General features: G+C 40.5%; 1 long non-coding RNA gene across 1 annotated transcript in view; it reads right to left on the bottom strand.

Moving 5' to 3' along the window:
• Nucleotides 1-9,617: 9,617 nt before the first annotated feature.
• Nucleotides 9,618-16,703, bottom strand: part of LOC138438898 (uncharacterized) — a 49,587-nt gene continuing 42,501 nt past the window's right edge. The window contains exon 3 of the long non-coding RNA XR_011256497.1: nucleotides 9,618-11,994. This is a non-coding gene — a long non-coding RNA (uncharacterized lncRNA). The remainder of the gene's footprint in view (nucleotides 11,995-16,703) is intronic.

The raw sequence follows: 16,703 nt of genomic DNA, 5'->3' as shown, positions 1-16,703 counted from the left end.
TCAACAGATTTGCCTATTCAGCTGCATTTTATATGCAATTATAAGAGCACACACTTGATGGCCTCTCCTGTGACTCCCATGAGGGACTCTGAGCAATCCTTTAGGGAGTTTCCCAGGATATTCAGTGAAATTTCCCCACACCCTTTCAGATGTGTCCAGCCTCAGTTCTGCTTCCTCCTCCATACTGATAACCCATGACCAGATTCTGTAGATTTTTTATGTTTGTTTATCTATTTTTTAATTGAAGTATAGTTGATTTACAATGTAGTACTAATTTCTGCTATACAGCAAAGTGATTCAGTTATACATACATATATATGCATTTTTTTTCATATTCTTTTCCACTATGGCCACCTCATGCGAAGAGTTGACTCCTTGGAAAAGACTCTGATGCTGGGAGGGATTGGGGGCAGGAGGAGAAGGGGACGACCCAGGATGAGATGGCTGGATGGCATCACAGACTTGATGGACATGAGTCTGAGTGAACTCCGGGAGATGGTGATGGACAGGGAGGCCTGGCGTGCTGTGATTCATGGGGTGGCAAAGAGTCGGACACGACTGAGCGACTGAACTGAACTGATGGCTTATCATAGAAGTTTTACAAATTAATTTTATCTATTTATTTGTTTCCTTTTGGCTTTGCTGGGTCTTCGTTTCTGCGTGGGCTTTTATCTAGTTGCGGAGAGTGCAGGCTAGATTTTAACCACCCACCACAATATCCTCCTTGCCCTACTGTCTCCTTCATCTCTGGACTTGCTGCCACTGTTCGCACGTCACCATCGTGGACAACAGTTTTTATGAGGACTGGACCGCAGTTGCGTCTCTTCTGGTCTCTGTGCCTCCACCTCGCCCCACTTCATTATACACTATGGTGCTGCCAAGTGGTCTTTTAGTAATCTAAATCTGTTTCTATCCCACCTCTCATCCTAAAATTCTTGAGGATCTCTCCACAGTGCTCAGAATGATGTTCAAAACACACTAGTTTCCCCAGTCTGCCCTGAGGCTCACCTTGCACAATTTCCCACTTGTATGCTTCCCTGCACCAATACCAAATGGGTACCTGGAAATGTGTCACCCAGCTTCAGGTTTACTGGCCCTGCACTTAACTTCTGTGTGGTCCAGAACATTATCTTCTACTTAGTTCTCCTGGTATTGCTTAGGTTCCACCCTCCCTTGTCTAGAATGTGGGCCCTTTGTGGATGGAGACTGTCTGTTGTTCAGTTGCTCAGTCATGTCTGACTCTGCAACCCCATGGACTGCAGCATTCCAGGCTTCCATGTCCTTCACTATCTCCTGGGCCATGCTCAAAATCATGTCTATTGATTCAGTGATGCCATCCAACCATCTCATCCTCTGCCGTCCCCTTCTCCTCATGCCTTCACTCTTTCCCATGAGTAAGTTCTTCACATAAGGTGGCCAAAGGATTGGAGTTTCAGCTTCAACATCAGTCCTTCCAATGAATATTCAGGACTGATTTCCTTTAGGATGGACTTGCTTGATCTCCTTGCAGTCCAAAGGGCTCTCAAGAGTTTTCTCCAACACCGCAGTACAAAAGGATCAATTTCTTGGTGCTCAGCCTTCTTTATAGTCCAACTCTCACACCCATACATGACTACTGGAAAGACCATTGCTTTGACTAGATGGACCTTTGTCAGTAAAGTAATGTCTCTGCTTTGTAATATGCTGCCTTGGTTGGTCATAGCTTTTCCTTCAAGGAGCAAGCATCTTTTAATTTCATGATTGCAGTCACCATACGCAGTGATTTTGGAGCTCCCCAAATCACTGTTTCAGTTGTTTTCCCATCTATTTGCCAGGAAGTGATGGGACTGGATGCCATAATCTTCATTTTTTGAATGTTGAGTTTTAAGCCAGCTTTTTCACTCTCCTCTTTCACCATCAAGAGGCTCTTTAATTCCTCTTTGCTTTTTACCATAAGGGTGGTGTCATCTGCATATCTGAGGTTATTGATATTTCTCCCAGAAATCTTTATTCCAGCTTGTGCTTCATCCAGTCTAACATTTCACATGATGTACTCTGCATATAAGTTAAATAAGCAAGGTGACAATATACAGCCTTGACATACTCCTTTTCCAGTTTGGAACCAGTCTGTTAGATGTCCAGTTCTAACCATTGCTTCTTGACCTGAATGCAGGTTTCTCAGGAGGCAGGTAACATGGTCTGGGATTCCCATCTCTTTAAGAATTTTCCACAGTTTGTTGTGATTCACACCATCTAAGACTTTAGCATACTCAATGAAGCAGATGTTTTTCTGGAAATCCGTTGCTTTTTCTATAATCCAACGGATATTGGCAATTTGATCTTTGGTTCCTCTGCCTTTTCGAAATCCAGCTTGAACATCCAGAAGTTCTCTGTTCTACTTGTGCTGAAATCTCAGTTCTACTATTGAAGTCTAGCTTGGAGAATTTTGAACATTAATTTGCTAGCATGTGAGATGAGTACAATTGTGTGGTAGTTTGAACATTCTTTGGCATTGCCTTTCTTTGGGATTGGAATGAAAATTGACCTTTTCCCAACCTGTGTCCGCTGCTGAGTTTTCCAAATTTGCTGCATATTGAGTGCAGCACTTTCACAGCATCATCATTTAGGATTTGAATTAGTTCAGCTGAAATTCCATCACCTCCACTAGCTTTGTTCATAGTGATACTTCCTAAAGCCCACTTGACCTTGGCATTCCAGGATGTCTGGCTCTAGGTGAGTGTACACACCATCATGGTTATCTAGGTCATTAAGATCTTTTTCATATAGTTCTTCTCTGTATTCTTACCACCTCTACTTAATATCTTTTGCTTCTGTTAGATCCATACAATTTCTGTACTTTACTGTGTCCATCTTTGCCTGAAATATTCCCTTAGTATCTCTAATTTTCTTGAAGGATCTCTAGTCTTTCCCATTCTATTGTTTTTTCTCTTTCTTTGCACTGATTGCTGAGGAAGGCTTTCTTATCTCTCCTTGCTATTCTTTGGAACTCTGCTCCTCTGTCTACGTGCTTTCCCAGACAAGAATACTGAAATGGGTTGCCATCTCCTTCTCCAGGGGATCTTTCTGACCCAGGGATCAAATGTTTCTCCTGCATTGCAGATGGTTTCTTTACTGCTGAGCCATCAGGGAAGCCCACAGACTGGTTTGTTCATTTCTACACCAAGCACTCTCTCTGTTTCTCTGCTGTACACGTCACACACTTTCTTCAAAATTTTCCATAATATCAGTGCTATCTCAGTATCTCCAACTCTATTGTTAATATATTGAAAGCACATATTTATAATCCATAGCAGCTGGTATAATACCTGAGTATATAGTGCATATCTGTTGAATGGAAGAAAGGGAACAAAAAGAAATAAAGGAAGGAAAATAAAGAGCAACAGAACCCAAATACTGTTTGTCTCCATGTGCGCCCTAACCTCATAATGGAATTCAGCCCTTTTCCCTTAGAGCCTCCCCAAGGCAGAAATCATAAGTGAGTATAACAAGTTTTGTGTTGTTGTTTGGAAGATTTTTGGAGGACATGAAGGAGAGGTTTTATAACACAAAACAGTTCATAGATTTCATAAAAAGTCTCTATTTGACCTTTTTGTTTTTTCCCCTCTGCCCCCAGAAGACATGACAATCTATATTGTAACTGGATGGAACAAAACAACCTCAAAATACAGGAGGTAAAAACTGATCGAAGTGTAAGGAGAAATAGATTAACCCATTGTTATACTTGGAGTCTTCAGCAATCCATCAAGCGGAACATCAGTTAGGACACAGCTGAACTTGAAACGTACCATTCACCACTGGATTAATGGACCTCTATAGAGCACTTTGTCCAGCAACAGCAGAGTACACATTCTTCTCCAGCTCGCATGGAACATTCACCAGGACATACTGCATTCTGGGCCATAAAACACACCTTAACACATCTAAAAGCAATCATACAGATTGCAATGGAGTTAAACAAGACATCAGGAACAGAAAATAGTCGGAAATTCCCAACCAACTTGGTGATTAAGCAACACACTTCTGCTATGCAGCACTTGGGCAATTAGTTCCCTGACCAGGCATCAAACCCACACAATCCTCATGGGAAGTGTAGCGTTTTCACCACTGGACCACCAGGGAAGAGCCCAAACAACACACTTCTATGCAACACATGCATCAAAGAAGAGATCTCAAGAGAAATTATAAAATGTTTTCAACTAAAGGAAAATAAACATATAGCTTATCAAAATTTGGGGATGCATAAAACGTTTTTAGAAGGAAATTTATAGCATGGCATGTATATATCAGTAAGAAGATCAATTCATACCACAGAACTTGGGAAAAATTCAGAACTTAAAGGTACCTATTTCTACATAAGGCTAGAATGAAACTAGGGGTTAGAAAAAACAAGAACTCGTAAGAAAATCTCTGAGAGATGGTCAGACCTAATGATTCTTTCTTCCATCCCCCATAGCCCAACCCCACCAAGAAACCGGAAATTTCCATTGAAAAGAGTAAATTTCAAAAACACCAAGGATAACAGCAGATAAAGGAGAGCTACTGTAATAAAACAATAAATGATAAAGAGGCAATAAAGATGATATGGAAAGTTGAATGCCTACCCTAATGTTCCTTACTGTGTGAGCATTCAGAGTCAGGTATATACTTCCTCTATCCCCTGGATAAATATTACAGAATTCTTCACTGGAGAAAGACAAGTGTTCCAAAGAAAACACCCGTGGATACTGTCCTGGCAGGAAAGCAGATTCTCGATGATTCAGACGAAGAGACATTAATGGAGGAACTGCTTACAGTTTGTAAGCGAACAGATGAGGGAGGGATGAGTCGCCTAGCAACCAGCATTGGTAGGAAGCCATCATATCCCCAAGGCTGAAGGTACAGGGAGGGAAACAGAAGCCAGTGAGAAATCTAATAGTTGGGCAAAGCCCTCTCAGCAGAAGGTGAAGTGTGGAGAGTTCTAGATGCTAGAGCCTTTTGCTGAGTAGAGAGAGTTGTGGGAGAGGGAAGACACTGACCTTTGTCTTCTGCTCACCAACATCCCCCTGGTGCCTCCCACCACACTGCAGTTGTTTAGGGAGACTGGGTACATAGCCCTTGGGACCCAGAGTGGGACAGAGAGGAAGGAGAAAAGATAAAATGGGGAGGGGGGATCAGTGGATAAACAGGAGGATATGGTGCAAGATATTGACATTTGGAGGTTCTCTGATGAAACCTCTGTGCTCCAGTGTTAATACCTAGAAGTCTGCTGGACTGAACTGCCAAGAAGCTCTTCCAAGCCACATCCTCCCTGCAGCAGAGAGGGGTGCAGAGCCAGAGGAGAGCTAACCAGTGTGATTTGAACCACATGGGGAGGGGCAGAGGGAAGGAACAGAGAGGCAGCAATCAGGTCACTCAGACAAGGAAGAGCAGAGGCATCAGAAATGTGTGACAGGATGTGCCTGAAGACACACACGCCTCTTATTCCCGTCATTAAGTCTGGTGGGCCCTTGCCACCTGTTCTTCTCAAATAGTATCAGTTCAGTTCAGTTCAGTCGCTCAGTTGTGTCCGACTCTTTGTGACCCCATGGACTGCAGCACACCAGGCCTCCCTGTCCATCACCAACTCCCGGAGTTTGCTCAGACTCATGTCCATCAAGTCGGTGATGCCATCCAACCATCTCATCCTCTGTCATCCCCTTCTCCTCCTGCCTTCAATCTTTCCCAGCCTCAGGGTCTTTTCTAATGAGCCGGTTCTTCACCTCAGGTGACCAAAGTGTTGGAGGGAGGGAGGGAATAGCCAAATAAAACAGTATTCTTGAAAGGAAGGACCCACTAGAACTGGGGGGATCGTTTTCTCTTTTGGATCTGGTGGGTGAAACATGAATTTAATTCATCCATAGGGGAGAGGAAAGTACAGATATGTGGATATGTTTTTAAAACAGAGGTGTCTGTGATTGAACAGATTGGGAGTGGATGTGTCTCTGAGAACATCCCAGACCTGGAAACTGAGCTGTCTCTGTGGCTGCTCTGCCCTAGACCTGCTGTTGTTTTCACTTTTTGATGTCTTTGTTCAAACCATATGGTGTAAGAACAGTATACATTTGTAAATAAATAGGCTATGATTGTAGACGTCTTCTCTGTAGGTAACTTATTTTCATGTCAGATTTATCAGTTTCTTGGAGGAAATGATGGACCTGAATTTAGAAATTCAAGTCTCTGGACCCTTAGAGAGATCAGAAGGAAATTTTTCACTGTGTTTGCATATTTGATACAGTGATCAACCTCGGTGTGATGGAATATTATACAATTCTAATTATTTCTGGTTTTGTAGTGTTTATTTTTAATAGTTGAAGAGACTTCTGAGATGAGCGTAACCATTTACATCCTTTTTTCAATTCTTCCTTTCAGAAGATTTTCATTACTTATAATTTAATTTTACATTTTTATTTACTTAAGGTACCTTAGTTCTGGGTAGCTTTTAAAGATGGTAAAACAGGAAGCTTCATCAAGGGCAAAGTGAGTAGTGGACAGTACAGTGGGAGGGCTGGGTTGGGCCTTTTACCTTCTCAGGTGGCACAAGTTCTTGACCAATTCTTTCTTTCAATTCCTCTGCTGGGCATACACACCGAGGAAACCAGAATTGAAAGAGACACGTGTACCCCAATGTTCATCGCAGCACTGTTTATAATAGCCAGGACATGGAAACAACCTAGATGTCCATCAGCAGATGAATGGATAAGAAAGCTGTGGTACATATACACAATGGAGTATTACTCAGCCACTAAAAAGAATATATTTGAATCAGTTCTAATGAGGTGGATGAAACTGGAGCCTATTATACAGAGTGAAGTAAGCCAGAAAGAAAAACACCAACACAGTATACTAACACATATATGGAATTTAGAAAGATGGTAATGATAACACTGTATGCAAGACAGCAAAAGAGACACAGATGTATAGAGCAGAATTTTGGACTCTGTGGGAGAGGGAGAGGGTGGGATGATTTGGGAGAATGGCACTGAAACATGTATACTATCAGGTAAGAAATGAATCGCCAGTCTATGTTCGATACAGGATACAGGATGCTTGGGGCTGGTGCACGGGGAGGACCCAGAGAGATGATGTGGGGTGGGAGGTGGGAGGGGGGTTCGGGATTGGGAACTCATGTGCCCCCGTGGCGGATTCATGTCAATGTATGGCAAAACCAATACAGTATTGTAAAGCAAAATAAAGTAAAAATAAAAATTTTTAATAGAAAAAAAATAAAATAAAAATTTTGGCCACACTGGGTCTTCGTCGCGGCACTTGGGCTTCTCTAGCTGCAGTGCGTGAGTTCTCTCATTGTGGCACGTTGGATCTTAGTTTCTCAACCAGGGATCAAACCCGCCTTCCCTGCATTGGAAGGCGGATTCTTAACCAGTGAACCACCAGTGAAGTCCGTCCTTCTTTCCTTCTTCCTTCCTTTCTTTCCTCTGTTTCTTCCTTTCTTTTTTCTTATTTTGTTGTTGTTTTCTTTTCCTGAACACTGAGTGATTAAAGCTGATTTTGGCCCTAATGACTCGCAGTAGATTCTCCATATGTTAGAGCTGGAAGGAGCCACAGGAATCATCTAGTCCAGTCCCTCCTATTTTATAGGCGAGGAAACCGAGACCCAAAGAATATAGCCACTTGTTCAATGTTACACCATTTGAAGAAAGGTCAGGTCTTCCTACACTTAGTAAAATATTTTATGCATTATGTGTATTACCAAAATACATCTTTATAACCCACACATACAAGTACAAATACTGGACAAGGTGTTTCTTCAGGCTCCCTGCCACCAGAGGTCTTCTGAGCCCTGCAGGCCCCCTGGTATCTAAAGGCCATTATTCTTGTGCCATTTAAATTCCCTGCTTCACACACTAACACCTTCCCATTCCATATGTTATTCCACAGGTGCCTGCTGACTAATCTGATAGACTGTTAATCAATCTGCTCACAGAAGATGCTGAAAGATCCAATAGGAAAAGATTTTCCATGTTGCCACTTGGCAGACATTGCTAAGCTGCTGCTGTTCTTATCTCAACCAAATTGCTTGGAGTGTTGCCAGGTTAACCTGACTCTGAGAAAACTGTGCTTTCCTTTGGTGTGCTTCAGGTTTTTTCCTAAAGAGCCCAGGGTTCCTTGGTTTGGTCTAGGTTCTGGTTGGTCACTTCCCCACTTTTCCTTTCTTAGGGGAGTTTAGCCATGAGATATCTGAATGAATGAGAATTCAGGACCCATGCATCATCACTCTGAAGTCCCATTTGGTTGTCCTTTCCTCTGAGATGAGGATTTAGGTTTGATGTATTTATTCAACTCAAAACAGACTAATATGTTCAAGGGTCTGCTGATCCCGCTGAGTATCCCCAGGGCCCTTCCTAGAAGAGTTCAGAAGAGTTCAAGAGCTCACAGCACAATAAGGAAAATAACATTTGCATGCATGAACAAATACATAGGACCTGAATTCTTTTATGAGACTTTATAAGGGGGTAGGTATTGCTAAATGGTTAGGAACATGGACTCTGGGGCAAGAGAACTTGGGTTCAAATCCAAGGTGAGCCCAATATTGGATATGTGACTTTGGGAAAATTCATTAAACTCTCCTTGCCTCAGTTTTCCCATCTATAAAATGGGGGATAAAATAGGGCATATTTCATTTATTAAAATTAAATGCATGTGTTATAAAAAATAATCATGTATTTAGTATTATATCAATAATATATTCAGTTCAGTTCAGTCTTTATATTATTACCATATATAAAATTTCTTATTAGAGAAGCATTTACTATAATTATCTCATTTGATTTTCACTCTGTTTCAGTTCAACAAACACAAATTGAACAACTACTTAGGTTCTGTGCTGGACCCTGGAAATGCTAAGATGATAATAATACAACAAGTTATGTGCTGTCCAGGTGTTTGGGGTTCTACTTGGGAAAACAACACTTTCATGCCTCTCTTGATTGACTCTAACTCAGCACCAACTCTGTGCCTTGTAGACAATGAGGATGAAGAATCAGATCGACAACAAAACCTTTCCTTCAATCGATCCACACATCATGTGGGTGCAAGGGCCATGTGTCTGTTAATACAACTTTACTCCTGAATTATTTCTATATCTTTTCCCCCTCTGCAATAACTTTTAGGGAAGGTCTCTCTCATCTCAGGCAGATTCTTTACCAGCTGAGCACCAGAGAAGCCCATAACTTTTAGGGAAGGCTTTTAAAAAAATTGATTCCTGCGCGTCTTAATGTTTAACTAGTACAGTCAGAGCACTTTTTTATAGAAAGAGATAATTAACTTGATTTCATCATTACCTGACTACCCCGTGACAAGTTGAATTCAAGGAGTGAAACATGTACCATCTTCCTTCCAAAGGGCAAGCTTTTCCCTCCACAGCATTCTCCTCCCCTTCAGAATTGCTACTGTGATGACTAAGGAGAAATCTCTGTCTCCCTGCCCCTTGGATTAAACAGAACATGAGTTAGCAAAAAGTTTTTGGCAAGAACCTGGTTCTAAGCTGACAGGGTGTTCCTCCTTGAAAGGTGTAAGCTTTACAAAGAGAGAGAGAGAGGTTCAGGCAGCACAAAGGAAAAGTGCAGATTCCAGTCTCCTGGTTTAAGAATCTCACATCCAGAGCCATTTATTAGTAAGAATTATAGGAAAGAAATCAAAATATAGTCACAGTGTGTTATAAAACATGTCTCTGTATAGTAGATTACATTCTCTAGGAATAAAATCATGTCTCAAATTAGTCTGATATATCATTAAGTCATGAGGAGCAAATAAAAATGGAATGGGTATTTGAGGCTATGAGAGGCTGAGTTGGCTGGTAGAACCTGGCTAGGGATTGTGACTTCTCAGAGACTGAATGTGTTCGTTGCTGGAACAGGGATAGCACAGTGAAGAGCAGTGTGTGTTAAATAGCAAATGCAGTTTCAGGCACATAATATAAGCTATTGAAAAATAATGGTTAATGTTACCTGTTTTCTTATGTCATAACGAGATCTTACCCAGTTGGCTGAGGGTTTGTTTTTTTTTTTTTAATATAAAAGAGACTCATCATGTATTTATTGGCCAGGAATTTCTCTTCTCACTCAGTGGTGAAATATTTGTTAGAAGCCAGAAAATAGAAAAGGTAACCGTTCAACCCAGAACTTTGAAATGATGTAATTGTTAGCCAGGTGTTTTTCAATTTGTTTGGATAAAAATTTCAATATACATTGAGGCAAAAAAGAGTAGAAATCTAAGCCTATTTGTAAAAAGCATATCAGTCTCTGTTCTCATTAGGAATGAACAATGCCATTTGGCACAACAGTCTGGAAAAATGGAGGACAAGTGTGTGGTTATGTCCATTGCCATCTACAGGGACTTCTAAGAAAGCAGCTTCCTTAAATGAAGCTTCACATAATACCAGTGAAAGAGGGAAAAACGAGGAGGGGAGAAAGCTGAGGGCATGAGGGTAGCTGAGCAAACCTTCTGATATCAGAATGAGAAGTCGCAATGGAGAGAGGACCAGAAGAAGAGAAGGTACAAAGGACTCACCTCAACACCAAGAAAAAAGGAAGAATACTAATTGTCTGTGATTCAAGGATGTCATTTTCTAGCTTGCAGGGAACTCAGTAATGATAGTTGTCCTACAGTTGCTTCATGTGGGTAGGAAGCAAAGTACTATTTTGCATGAACTGTGTACTACTAGCCAGATTTCTTCAACGATTTATTCCCAACTTTGCTAACATAGCTTGGCATGTGAGAAACTGCTCTCACAGCAGTCATAAATCTTCTAAAAGTTTTGTTTCATTGTAGGGAGAAAATTAAGTGTCCATTCCGATAGCAATCAGAAAGAATAAATCCCATTTTAAGCACATATTTCTTGCTGTGAGCTAATAAATACAATTTTTACTAGCCTGTTTCTCTTTTTTTCTTGTGAATAAATTTTGAGTTGCTGCGGTAAGATATTCAGAGTAGGCACAGAGCCATAGAAAGACAAGCAAAAAGGATTATGTATCAGAGACAGTTTCTTTTCTTAAAATTATTCATATTTGTATGTCATGGTCATTGATGCTTAGCAAGTTGTTAACTTGTGTATTGACAATTCCGTCTTTAAACTAGCAGTTTATAGGGACTGTTAGGTTTGTCCTTAGGCTCCTGGCACCCCAGTGCAAACTTTTATTTCCAAGCATCTGCTCACCACTTAATTCATAATTATCATTCTGGATACAGCCAGAGCTGGTAGCAGTAGTTCTAAATTACCACTTTGGACAAGCATATCAATGATGAATCCTCATTTATGACTGATGTCTCTGCTGAAAGGATGATTTCTGGTGTTGTTTACATCTTTCATCTGTGATTGATAAGTCACGAACCAGTATAATTTTGCTGTAATAACTAAGATAATGAATTTTCCTATTGTTTTTCTTTTTGTTTCCTCTTCAGCTTTGAGAACACTTCAGTCTATCTATTTTTTTTCTTTCTTGTTATTAATAGCATGGGTAGTTGCACAAGTTACATTGTATATTAATAGATTATTTCTTAACGTATTAGGAATGAAAATACTGCATAAAATGGGGGTATTAGACAGATATAAATGTTGAAATCTTGAGAATTGTGTTATACTGGCAATAAAGTCTCCATCACATTCCAAAGTTTAAGACTTCAGTCCTAACAATGACTGCTTTTAAAAATCTGTTTGGATGGCACTTACAGGTCGGTGCTCAGAAGTATCCTGGTTGAGTCTGTGGATTAGGCAGCTCTTATTTGAAGAGTTTGGAGGGTTTGCACAATGAACACCAAACATGATACTGGCTAATGGTCTAAAGCAAGACACAGTGACCAACTCTACCATGGAACTTAGGGGGAGGTAACGCTTATGAAGTGGTCCTCTTGGTGATCACTGCTGGTAAAGTCGTGAGATCTGATGATACTCTCCCAGCTGGGACATCTGCTCAAGACAAACTCCACTCCCAAGCCAGCCTCTCCCATCACCTGGCAACCCTGTGGGACAGAGAAAGATGAGGCAGGGATTAGAGTGATGCCGCTACAGACCAAGGAAATAGCATGCTGTACAAATATATATGCATATATATAGATATATGTGAAAGTTGCTCAGTCATGTCCAACTCTCTGTGATCCCATGAACTGAACCCTACCAGGCTCCTTTGTCCATGGTATTCTCCAGGCCAGAATACTGGAGTGGATAGCTATTCCCTTCTTCATGGGATCTTCCCAACCTAGGGACCAAATCCAGGTTTCCCTCATTGCAGGTGGATTCTTTACCATCTGAGCTACCAGTGAAGCCCTATATGTGTGTGTGTATAAAACATGAAAGAAAGTGAAATTGTTACTCGCTCAGTCATGTCCGACTCTTTGGGACCCCATGAACTGTAGCTCACCAGGCTCCTCTGTCCATGGAATTTCCTAGGCAAGAATACTAGAGTGGATAGCCATTCCCTTCTCCAGAGGGATCGATCCCAGTTCTCTTGCATTGCAGGCAGATTTTTTACCATCTGAGCCACCAGGGAAGCCAGAAAGTAAATATACATAACATGAAATTCAGAGTGATGTCAAATCTATGAATCAACAGGATGGCAAAGAAAATAGATTAAGGTTTTCTCTGAGACACAAAAAGAAATATCTAGCTATGGTATAGATTTGGCTCCCTCTTTAATACTTCTCTCTGGTGATGATTTTGGTTCTGAAAATTATTTTCCTTTCCATTCTGTATAAGAAATAAACTCAGGTGCTGTTGGAATGCCTGTAACTCCGACTCGGGACTGTCAGATCCCAGTAGGACTGTTCTATTGCTAAAGCTGGGGGGCAGGGAATGAATAGGTCTAGATATTCAGCTCCAGAACCAAGTGTTATTTTGCCCTCAGGGTCTTTTGGGAACAGAATGTATGCTTCTATACTTCCATTAATACCAGTATTTAACCTCTACCCAATAATTTGTTGTTTTCCTTCTGCTTAGCAGAAAAGATTTTTAGATACATCTTTCTTATTAAAAATTCCTTCCTCCTGTTTTCCCGCTGGGTTTTTAGTTAAAAAGTCGACCATTCTTTTCTGCTTTGGTAGGATTTTGTCCAGAGAAAGGACACAGTGCTTCTATTTCAACTCTATTTTGAGGCTTTTTTTTTTTTCAATGGAAGAATTTTTAAAAGAAAAATTTTGCCTACTGGAGTAAATGATTTACCAGGTAGGCAAAAGAGCAAGGAAATTGCTCACATTAAATCTCAAAACATTCAAAGTTCTAGTATGCCTGTGGAGTTGCTCTTAGAACCTCAGATACTCAAAACCCCCAGAACCTAAAAAGAAGCAGTATTATATGAGCAAATCATTTCTATTTCTAGGATTTAAACAGACAGTAATGGGCTTTGGAAAATTGTTAGAAATTCATGTTTACATACTGTCTAAAGATAAGTATTCAAATTCCTAAATTTTGCTCATTAAAAATTCTTGTCTTACAGTATTTACATGGATAGGTACCTCCCCATACGTATACCAGTTTACCAGTTTATACACAAATGTGGATGCACACACACACACACACACACGCACAGAGAGAGCCTTTTCCCCCAGAGTTTTAATTCCATCACCATACACGATACACACAAAATATTTTAAATAAAATTTATCAAGTCAGATCAATGCTCAGACAGTTTCTGTATAACCAGCTCACAGAATAATAGCCCTCACGTAAAAGGAGACCATGACGCAGCAGAAATTCATCTGTATCTCGACTGAGATACTTATTATGGATTTCATTTCAAAAATACAATTATGATGGCCATTATTACTTTAAAAATCTGTATTTAAGCACTGAGGCTGATTAGTCAGAAAATGTTTTTTTATTTCTTCACCAAAAGTTATAAGAGCTTTGATACTGGGTTTTTAAATATTTAGAACCAGAGGATCTTAATATAAGAAGAACAATTTTTGGAATCACCAGAGAACTTTCCAACAGAATACTGTAATTCAAAAATGGTAATAGTTACAAGGTATGATCCTATCAGTTTGTCCCTAATGATCCATGTTAAGAATGAATGAGGAAAGAATACATACTTAGCTTGGAAATGGAAGACAGTAAGCTGCTTCTTGGATCTTGATATTATTTCTTACTTCATTGATCCTGAAGCATAAGTAACAACACTTTGCTTAATAAGTGGCAACATTTTAAGTTTTACTTCTTCCTGTGGTCTTTGGTAGTGCTTGCTGCCGCTGAGGCTGCTGCTAAGTCGCTTCAGTCGTGTCCGACTCTGTGCGACCCCATAGACGGCAGCCCACCAGGCTCCTCTGTCCCTGGGATTCTCCAGGCAAGAACGCTGGAGTGGGTTGCCATTTCCTTCTCCAGTGCATGAAAGTGAAAAGTGAAAGTGAAGACGCTCAGTCGTGTCCGACCCTTAGCGACCCCATGGACTGCAGCCTATCAGGCTCCTGCATTAAGAATAAATAAAAATCTCCAGCACTAAGAAGAGAAAGGAACTGGAGGCATATGAACATTTCTCGTGGTTAATAGGATAAAGCATATTAAAAAAAGGTGCAAGGGCCCCACAATGTAAGTCAGAGAAAGTTATCACTTGAGAGAACAGTAGAAAATAGGAGGCCTGCTAACAGCATTGGCATCAGGGAAAACTGAGAAATCCACAGGGTAGATTTGTATGTTCTTCACATCTCCTGGCAATGTATGCTCAGGTCTCCTCCATTAAACGCCCACCACCCTCCCTGCCAATCTCTTCTTAGTCCTTCCTTTCTAACTGAAAAGTAACCACTTCGTTCTATTATTTGCTCAGTTCTCTCCAATAGATAATTTGCCAAATTGCTCAGTGTTAACAACAACAAAAATATATCTAAGCATCAAATAATAAGCAGAATACTAAGTGCAGAAAAATTACCCCAGTGACTGGGCTCCCTTCCAAGTATCATGTTTAAAGATGACAGCATTCCAATTACTTCCTCCAATAGAGGGAACATCTGGACAGATTAAAAGGCAAAACTTTGGGAGCTTGTTTGGGGAAAGATATCTAAAATCAGGTATTTGTTGTTGTTGTTGAATTGCTCAGTCATGTCTAACTCTTTGTGGCCCCATGGACTGCAGCACTCCAGGCTTCCCTGTCCTTCACCATCTCCCAGAGCTTGCTCAAACCCATGTCCACTGAGTCGGTGATGCCCTCCATCCACCTCGTCCTGTACCATCCCCTTCTCCTCCTGCCTTCACTTTTCCCATCATTAGAGTCTTTTCCAATGAGTAGGCTCTTCACCTCAGGTGGCCAAAGTATTGGAGCTTCAGTTTCAGATTCAGTCCTTCCAATGAATATGCAGGATTGATTTCCTTTAGGATTGACTGGTTTGATCTCCTTGCAGTCCAAGGGACTCTCAAGAGTCTTCTCCAATACCATGGTTCACGAGTATCAATTCTTTGGTGCTCAGCCTTCTTTATGGTGCAAATCTCACATCCAACATGACTACTGAAAAAAACCATAGCTTTGACTATATGGACCTTTGTTGGTAAAGTAATGTGTCTGCTTTTTAATATGCTGTCTAGGTTGGTCATAACTTTTCTTCCAAGGACCAAGAGTCTTTTAATTTCATGGCTGCATTCACCATCTGCAGTGGTTTTGGAGCCGAAGAAAAAATCTGTCATTGTTTTCATTGTTTCCCCATCTATTTGTCATGAAGTGATGGGACCATGATCTTCATTTTTTAATGTTAAGCTTTAAGCCAGGTTTTTCATTCTCCTCTTTCACCTTCATCAAGCTCCTTAGTTCCTCTTTGCTTTCTGCCATAAGGGTGATGTCATCTGCACACCTGGGATTATTGGTATTGATAGTTCTCCTGGCAATCTTGACACCAGCTTTTGCTTCATCCAGCCCAGCATTCCACATGATATACTTTGCATATAAATTAAATAAGCAGGGTGACAATATACAGCCTTGATGTACTCCTTTCTCAATTGTGAACCAGTCTGCTGTTCCATGTCCACTTCTAACTGTTGCTTCTTGACCTGCATACAGGTTATACAGGAGGCAGGTTAGCTGGTTTGGTATTCCTATCTCTAAGAATTTTCCACAGTTCGTTGTGATCCACACAGTCAAAGGCTTTAGCGTAGTCAATGAAACAGAGTAGATGTTTTTCTGGAACTCTGTTGCTTTTTACATGATCCAACGGACTTTGGTAATTTGATCTCTGGTTCCTCTGCCTTTTCTAAATCCAGCTTGAACACCTGGAAGTTCTTGGTTCACGTACTGTTAAATCCTAGCTTGGAAGATTTTGAGCATTACTTTGCTAGCATGTGAAATGAGTGCAATTGTGTGGTAAACATTCTTTGGCATTGCCCTTCTTTGGGATTGGAATGAAAAATGGTTTTGAGAAATTTCGTGAGTCACATCATACACATATTTCTGCAAATTTTATGTGGGTTTCTTTCATGACTTAGACTTTGAGAATACAAGAAAATCAGATGGTTTTAGTCCTCCAGTCATTAGCTTTTGTTTTTAAATTATACTGGGTGTAAAAAATCAGGATTCTCAGACTTCTTAAAGGAAACACAGATGAATATTAATAAGAGATTTTTTTTCATCCTTCAAATTGTTCCTTAATTTCTTATTTGATGTGCTCATATAAAAGAATATTTCTCCATTCTCTCTAATAACATAATGGTCTCAAATTCATGTCCTGTACAACTTGACTTCTAAGAATACTTGCACACA

This window comes from Ovis canadensis, chromosome 4, assembly GCF_042477335.2.
Source record: "Ovis canadensis isolate MfBH-ARS-UI-01 breed Bighorn chromosome 4, ARS-UI_OviCan_v2, whole genome shotgun sequence".
Lineage (NCBI taxonomy): Eukaryota > Metazoa > Chordata > Mammalia > Artiodactyla > Bovidae > Ovis > Ovis canadensis.
Note: the sequence above shows the minus strand (reverse complement) of the source record. Positions and strands in the feature narration are given on the sequence as shown.